The sequence below is a fragment of the Canis lupus genome, chromosome 3 (genome assembly GCF_003254725.2).
Source record: "Canis lupus dingo isolate Sandy chromosome 3, ASM325472v2, whole genome shotgun sequence".
NCBI classification, from domain to species: Eukaryota; Metazoa; Chordata; class Mammalia; order Carnivora; family Canidae; genus Canis; species Canis lupus.
The window spans coordinates 17,649,680-17,658,083 of record NC_064245.1 but is presented as its reverse complement, the minus strand read 5'-3'; the positions used below and the strand labels follow the sequence as shown (position 1 = coordinate 17,658,083).

Sequence of the window (8,404 nt, the reverse complement as noted above, 5' to 3'; positions counted from 1 at the left end):
CGCACCTAGGAACCTGGTAATAGTATGAAGCCACTAGATTCCTCAACCAATCCTGAAGCAGCTTTCTCTTTAGACTGCCAGTTATGGGAGCAAACAAGTCCCCTTGTTTTAGTTGGTTGGAGATTTGTGCTTTTTTTATTCCCTTTAACTTAGAGTCAAACACCCTAGCTGATAACTTATCTGAAAGTATTACTGTAAGAGTTAAATGACATATGCATAAAAGGGGCTTGGCATTAATTAGGACTTAACAAATATGAATTATATATCCTTATCAGGGAAGTTAGTGGGTCCAAGTGAAAAAAAAAATATATATTATTGGTCTCCTTTCAAATTCTCCTTTATCAAAAGCACAGGTGACCTTAAATGCCATTGTCAGCTCCTGACCAAAAGCTCCCTTGGAGGTGTTTTCACCGGCAGGATTAGAGAAGCCAAAATAACCAGGTGAATATCTGTGACCATGATAGACAACTTGGCTATAACAGGAAAAGATTATTCTGAGATTTATAGAATCACAGAACAACAGATAACAGTTAATTTTAGTGAAGGGATTCACAAAATAAGTAGTTGGGTGTTGATATCTCTGGTCATAGCTGAAAAAACTGGGGCTCAGATTAAGTGAATTGCCACCAGTCTCGTAGGAGAGATGGATTGCATCCAAACTTGGTGCTCATATTACTTGTAGTGGACGTTTGTTCTTTTGGCTGTCCAGAATGCCACCCTTTCTTTTAGGGCACTGTCCCTCCACTACATTAAACATGTGATTCTTTGGAGGCTGCCAAATAACATTTAGGTTTTTTTTTTTTTTATTACTAGGCTAAAACGAAATTGTTTTTTCAATAATAATGTATATAGTCATTGACCCACACCTAAACATATTAAAAGACTTTATTTATTTGTTCATGAGAGACAGAGAGAGGCAGAGGGAGAAGCAGGCTCCCATGCAGGGAGCCCAATGTGAGACTCGATTCTGGAACTCCAGGACCACATCCCGAGCCGAAGGCAGATGCTCAACCGCTGAGCCACCCAGGTGTCCCTAAAATTCAAGTTTTAAAAGGAAACAAGAAAGGATAAGTAGAAGATACGTAATCTTTGGTCAGTAGATGATTCTATTATGATATCTTTTAGATACCAAGGTTTGGAATACCTTGACCAATGTATTAGACAAAAAATCCATAAGAATTTGCTTGGGAGACAGGGAATAGATCCATTTCAAGTTAAAAAGTATGAATTTGAGGATATATTTTAGAGAGAAAGAAGCTTGCAAGTCACCAGAACATGCCCTGGACTCGTGTGTGTGTGTGTGTGTGTGTGTGTGTGTGTGTGTCTTGGTAGTGATTTTGTGTCATTGCCTCATTCTTGGCACTCTGTCAGTACTCAAGAAAACCAGATTGAAAATTTGGAATCTGTGCTTCAGTGGATTGAAACTGACCTCTAGTCACTAAGGAAAAATCAAAACAAAACACACAAGAATTTAGAGAGGATTTTTTCTGCCAACAAATAATTTTTCCTTGATGTTATTTCTTAGTTGGGCCAATATTCCAATGGAAAAAATAGATAGATTGGTCAAGAGTTCAATGTGATTTTTTGTGACATTTGACCTTAACTGACATAATAAAAAACTAATGGCAGAAAATTATATTCTTTCATATGGATATATGTGTGACTATTTGTTTCACACAGAATATTTCTTTAGAATATTTTATTTATTTATTTATGAGAGACACAGAGAAAGAGGCAGAAACGTAGGAAGAGGGAGAAGCAGGGTCCCATGGGAAGCCTGATGTGGGACTTGATCTCAGGGCCCCAGGACTACGACCTGAGCCAAAGGCAGATGCTCAAGCACTGAGCCACCCAGGTGCCCCTCACACAGAATATTTAAGAGGAAAAAGTAGGAAGGATAATCTAATGGTATTTGGTTTTATTTGCAATGTAAACTCTTAAGCTAATTTATTTATTCAGCAAATATTTTTGCCAGGTACTATTATAGCTACTTGGGATGGATCAAGGAACAACCCAAAATGGTAACAAAACTGCAGGTGGAGATGAGGATTTAAAATAATGTTGGGCTTCTGAGACTTGTGACCTAATTTGTCTGTTTGCCTGTAATTGTTATCATGATTCTTGGCTAAACAGCTTTTTATAATGCCTTGATTTTAAAAACTTTGCTTAGGGTCTCACTTCCCATCCTTTGTTGAGCCAAATGATGTGATAGGTGAGGGAACTAGGGAAGCTCAGAGGAGGTTAAACTGGTGGCAGACTCTGGGATTATTTGGAGGAAACAATGTAAAAGAGTGACATCCACGTAAAGAAGAATCTCTGAAGGGAGATGTTGGATTCCTATGGAAAGGGGAACTCTGAGGGAAACTGGTCAAGATTTGAACAAGATATTACTTATCTTTGTGGTGTGAGATACCAAAACAAATACCTCAGCAGTACTTAGGGAAACTTCAAAAACCTCCATCTCTCTTCAGTATTTCTGGTGGGGATTTTTTTTTTCCTTTGTATCTCTTCCTATTTCCCTTCTTTTTCTTTTTTTTCTTCTTCCTCCCATACGTCAAATGTGTAGAGAGTAGCCTTAGGGTAGGGGCCAAACAGCCTAACATTTAATTAACAGAAGAAGGCTTTAGCCGGGGGTGGTTCTAATGCCTTGGGTGCCTACATAAGCAAACCAAAACCTAAGCCTGTAATGCCTCAAGGTTAAGAAATTGAAACAAAGACAACCAATCACAGTCAGTTAGGCTTTCCCAAATAAGGCAAGCCCTTAAGCTCTAGACAATCAAATAATTTTCTTGCTTTTCTTCCTCCTCTTTTCTAGAAAAATCTTTCCCTTAGCTCTTGTGGGTAGAGCCCTCTTGACCAATTCTGGTCTGGGGCTGCCCAATTTGATTCAATTTTTGCTCAAATACTTAAAATTCGTAATATGCCTCTATTTATCTTATAATGCTAGTTATATTTGGGTTACATATAACTTCTTAAAACATTCAATGTTATATAATCTTACATTTGGGAAAAGCTGTTGCTCTCATAAATTGGACATCAGTAAATAACTTAGACAATCTCTTCTTGACAGGGAGTTTCAACTGGAGGTCAATTTAAAATCTTTACCGTTGTCAGGGGACACCTGGGTGGCTCAGTCAGTTAAGCGTCTGCCTTTGGCTCAGGTCATGATCCCTGGGTCTTGGGATCAGGTCCCTTGTCCAGCTCCCTACTTAGCAGGGAATCTGCTTCTCCCTCTGCCCTTCACCTTGCTCATGCTTTCTCTCCCTTACTCTATCTCTCTAATATAAATAAAAACTTAAAAAAATTTTTTTTTACCATTGTTGAAAGGAAAGCATAGGTTTAGAGAGGCTTACACCGAATCATAGAATTCCATCATTAAACATCAAGCCATTGGTCAGACTAATGGAAAAACTGCTGGCTTTAATGGATATAACCTAAGCAACAGTAGTAGAAGGAGGAGTAATGGTAATGAGATTAAGAGAATTTGTAGTAGTGATAGCTTCTATTTACAAGGAGCCTCCTGTGTGCCAAGGACTATTCTAGACAACTAGATATTGTCTCATTTAATTTTTTTTTCTTTTAAGTAGGCTCTACGCCCAGCATGGAGTCCAACATGGGGCTGGAACTTACCGTCCTGAGATCAAGACCTGTGCTGCAATTAAGAGTCAGATGCTTCACTGACTAAGCCACGCAGGCGCCCTTTGTCTCACTGAATTCTCAGGACTCTTCTATCAGGTGGGTGCTTAGTGTTACACAGTTTTGCAGCCATTCTTTGACACATCTTTTGGGCATGGATCCCCAGGAGAATAATAGATTATCTATGGTTCAGGATTCTGGCCTATTCTGAGGAGATAACAAAGAGCCTGTTACTCTCAGAGAAGGTTCTCAGGACTTCTAATGTTTACCTGGCCTCAGAACGGACCTCCTTGGTACTATAACCTCCCTGATGAGGAGCCCATTTGTCTCCTGAAGCACTACAGACTCTCTAGATGCACATAGGGGCACAAATCTGTAGTCTATTTGGAATTGACACTATGGAAGAAAACAAATGGCTGGATATTTTCATCTTCATCTGCAAATACAGTAAGAAATGACTGTGAGATGACTTCTTTTCCTCCCTCCCTTTACTATCACCTTCCTTCTTTCCATCTTTTTGTCATTCTATCTTTTGTTTTTTCTTTTGTGTATCTACTCAAGTGTTGAGGAGCTTCTTTATGCAAGGCCCAGGGCTAGATGCTGGGGCTGCATGAACGTGGTATAATAAATATATATTTTGGTCTTCCTCCCTGGTTCCTGGCACAGAGCCTCTAAAACTGAAACCCTTGGAATTCCTTGAGGAATAAGGTGACAGAAGCATCTTTTGTTATTCATAATAAGCCCTTTTCAACCATACCTGTTTATGCTAATGAGATGACTCTTGGAAGGTGGAGGCTGATTGCCAGAGGATCCAATCATGTGATTTAAGGGTTGGAACATTCATTTTCACCCTTTGACCTCCAGGTAGGAAAGAGGCTGGAATGATAACTTATTCACCAGTGGCCAATGATTTAGTCAATCATGTCTACACAGTGGACTCTCCATAAAAACCCTAAGTTATGGAGTCCAAGGAGCTTCCATGTCAGTGAAGACATCTAGGTGCCAGGAGGGTGGCACATCCAGGGAGGGCATGGGAGCTGCACACCCCCTCCACCCACACCTTCCCATATGTATCTCTTCCATCTGGCTTTTCCTGAGTTGTATCCTTTATAATAAACTGGTAAATGTCAGTGAGGTATTTTTCTGAATTCTGTGAGCCATTCTGGCTAATTTTCAAACCCCAAGAGGAGATGGTGGAAAAAGTTTATATTCAGTTGATCAGAAGTGCAGGTGACAACCTGGGTCTTACGATTGGCATCTAAAGTGCAATCTTGTTGGACTGAGCCCTTATACCCAGGGCGTGTGCTAATCCTGGCCAATTACTGTCAGAGTTGAGTTAAATTGTAGGATAGTCAGTGGTTGCTGAGAATTGAAGAATTCCTTGGTGTAGAGAAACCCACACATCTGGTGTCAAAAATGTCCTGTGGGCAAAGAGGAAACAAGTTTTCCTTTAGTTGATGTTCCTTTTAATTGTGTTCAAAGCACAATCTTGGAGTCTAGAGAGAACATAATTTCCATACAGTGCAGGTCATAAGTACCATGAGGTCAGGAGCCATATGTCTTGTTTGCCACTTTATCCTCTACCCTTCCCTTGTACAGGACACAGCAGTAAGCACGTGCTCCAAAAAATACATTGCATGAATGAATACAAGTTTAGTATTGCTTCACTAATGAAAGGGTACGCTTGAAACCGCATCTGGTTAATGCCACCCTACAGACTGCCCAAACTGCCCTCAGGAAAAACAGAAGCACCATGAATTCAGATCTTGAGAGTAGTCATCTGGAATACATACCTTATGAAAAAGTAAGGATATTCAGGTTGAGTAAGGAGACACTCAGTTTGCAAATAACACATGTTCGTTTTTATGTTGCTAAAGACTCCTTGCTAGGAAACGAAACACTTGTAATTTAATATGTAATGTTCTCAGAGTCTGAGGCCAAACCACCTCAAGTTGTGAACGCTTTGGCTCTGAAGAGCCAGTCAGGGTCAGGGCAGGGCAGTACTTGGCCTAATGCCCCTCCAGAATAAACCAAACAGCTACAGGAAGTGGTTTCCGTGATTCAGTAGGTGGCACACTTCCTTTTGAGTCAGAACTGAATCATGGCCGTGAGAGACAAAAAAGACCTATTTCTTTATCCCATACTTTTCCCCTATTCCCAATAGTAAATTTATCACAGTCTGTCATATGACATATCCTGTTTAGTTTAATGTGTTTCATCAGAAAAGAAAAAAAAAATGCGAATCAACTCCGAGGAGGCAAGAAGAGACTGGGAAACACGGCAGATTGAAATGAATCCGAGCATCATTCTTTCATCAAGGGCCATATTCTCCAAGGAGATTGGAAGAAAAGCTATAATCTGATTTCACTGGGGTCATAAAGGCCCCAGGTTCTCTCGACTCAAATCTGACCCATTTCCAGTGGAAGCAATTAGATCACACTTACATAAACCATGTTGCTTTAAATGGCTCTGCTCTCCTCTTCACTCACTGACCCTGGCTTCCTCCCTGGCCTGTCTGCTGGAAGGCTCTTCTGGTGCTGTCCCAAGCATGGCCCTCCATCAGCTGTGGGTGAAATGATCCTGTTCTGAATGTACTGAATGCTGCTGGCAATGCTGTAAATTGTTTTGAGGCTTAAGGAAAAACCCCCTGGATATCAACAAGTCATAAAAACAGACATATTTTCTCAGTGTGTCTTTTATTTTTCAATATTTACAGTTCTGGGAATGTAAACATTTTTATCCATATTTTCATCTGATAAACTTGGTTTTATTATATATTTGTTGCTTCCTTCTACTCCAATTTTTCAGGTTTCGTGTTTCAAAACAAAGATTCAGAAACTCATGCTATACGTCCTGTATTTATATCACACAAGGTTGAAAATCAGACAGGAATCAGAAATCTTACTGCCATGGGGGTGCCTGGGTGGCGCAGTCGGTTAAGTGACCACCTCAGTTTTGGACCAGGTCATGATCTCAGGGTCATGAGATCGAGCCCCACATTGGGCTCCGACCTCAGCGAAGAGTCGGCTTGGGATTCTCACTCTCCCTTTCCCTCTCCTCCTCCCACCTGCTCATGTACCCTCTCTGTCTCTCTAAAATAAACAAACAGATAAAGTCTTTAAAAAAAAATGCTATTGCCATGTTACTATTCTACAGCTGCTCGGTGAACCATTCCAGTTGAACACAAAATTCAGAATCACATAGACCTGTGTTCACATTCAAGCTGAACCAAAAATTGCACAGCTGTGTGACCTTAACCTCTCTGAACCATAATTTCCTTAGTCTATACAGTGGGACTCTAGCATAAGGACAATATTACTGTGAGAACTAAATAAAGCTTTTACATAGTGCCAAGAACAGTTCCTAGCTCATACTTGGCGTTTAAAATAAGCTGGTGCCCTTTCACTTTATTTACAATACCTTTCCATTGGGAGGTAAGGACAGCATTTGGACAGCACAGCTGCATGCGCGCACACAGCCTCGTCCTTCCCACCGACGTCAGTCACATCCAGCTCCTTTAGCACTTTCATCAGCAGCACCTGCAGCACATGTGATGTCAAATGGTATCCTTAATGGAGCGGCCGAAGCCAGCTCCTCTGGACGGGACAGTTGTGGCTGACAGATGACAGCCAAATGTGAGGGAGTCCTCATCTGACACACTGACGAGAGCACCTAGAGGATGGTCTGGGAAGAGAACCACGGGCAGCGCTCAGGGCCAGACAGCAGCCGCTCAGCCCAGGTCAAACGGGGCAACGTCCGGCAGGCAGGTGGAAATGCCCTTCTGAATCCTCCACCCTTCCGCAGCCCTTGAATTCCTCCCACCTAGCCACACAGAGAGGGCCGTGGCTTTGAGGGAAGAGTAGTGGTCCCCCCTAAAATTAAGGTCCAAAACACCGTTTTGTTTGTACTCACCTGTCTTAGAGGCGTCCCTTCATATATTGTGGTCGCCCGGTTTCCGGACTGCCTCTTCCCCTGGACTGTGAGCTCCTAAAAGGCAAGGAATGTGTCTTAATTGTTTTTTCGTCACCCCTTACCTGTATAGCTCAGTCCCTAACCCACAACAGATGCTCAACCAGTGTTTGTTGATCTAGAAGAAAGCCAAGGAAGTCAAGTCGGAGAGACCATGGGAAAACTCAACAAGGAGTCGGTGACCTCTGGGGCCCAAGTCTCATGGGAGGACTGGCTGGGTAGGCCAGTTTGGAGAAAAAGAGCCAGAAGTCAGATCCCCAGTGTGACAATATCGGGAAAAGAGGACAGAAACTGTGAAAATTGCACTTGTTGCAATCTAAGCTAGACATGACTTCTGGAGGTCTGGCCATTGTCTGAGTGGAGTGTTGATCGTGCCTCTGCTGGAGGCTTCTGTTTAAATAACTACCAGAGTAGGATGACTCAGCAGGCACTGAGTGGGGCACTCTCAGGCTGTCTCCTCCTTTAAGTGACAAATCACATTGCCCCGGGTGTCTGTGGAGGTCCCCGGTATGACACACAATAGCTCCTTTCTTGCCAGCTCATCAGCCAGGGTGCCAAGTCACCCATTACTAATTTGGAGATGGACAGAAATTGTTTGACAGGCATGATCTCATGCCCCAAGCCTGGAGATTCCTCTTTAAAATGGACTCTTATCAATGGATTCGGGTTCTGAAATTTAGAGGCTGCATTTAAATTTGTATTCTGTCTCTCCATCCAGGACTCTTGATTATCTTCAGGATAAAGCCAGAGTTTGATATCCTGGCAGCTTAAGTCCTGCAGAAACTGACCTACACCTGCT

The 8,404-nt window shown here is 42.0% G+C and overlaps 1 long non-coding RNA gene across 3 annotated transcripts; it reads right to left on the bottom strand.

Moving 5' to 3' along the window:
• Positions 1–869: 869 nt before the first annotated feature.
• On the bottom strand, positions 870–8,001 carry LOC112654040 (uncharacterized). 3 transcript variants are annotated; one of them, XR_004814394.2, is made up of 5 exons: positions 7,549–8,000; positions 7,057–7,175; positions 6,081–6,199; positions 4,394–5,057; positions 870–1,033 (listed from the first exon to the last, which is right to left on the bottom strand). It is a non-coding gene; the product is annotated as an uncharacterized LOC112654040 (long non-coding RNA). The 3 variants fall into 3 exon arrangements; XR_003132670.3 differs by having other exon boundaries at positions 7,057–7,320; positions 7,549–7,982; XR_003132669.3 differs by lacking the exon at positions 870–1,033 and adding an exon at positions 1,089–3,843 and having other exon boundaries at positions 7,549–8,001.
• Between the last annotated feature and the right edge of the window lie 403 nt (positions 8,002–8,404).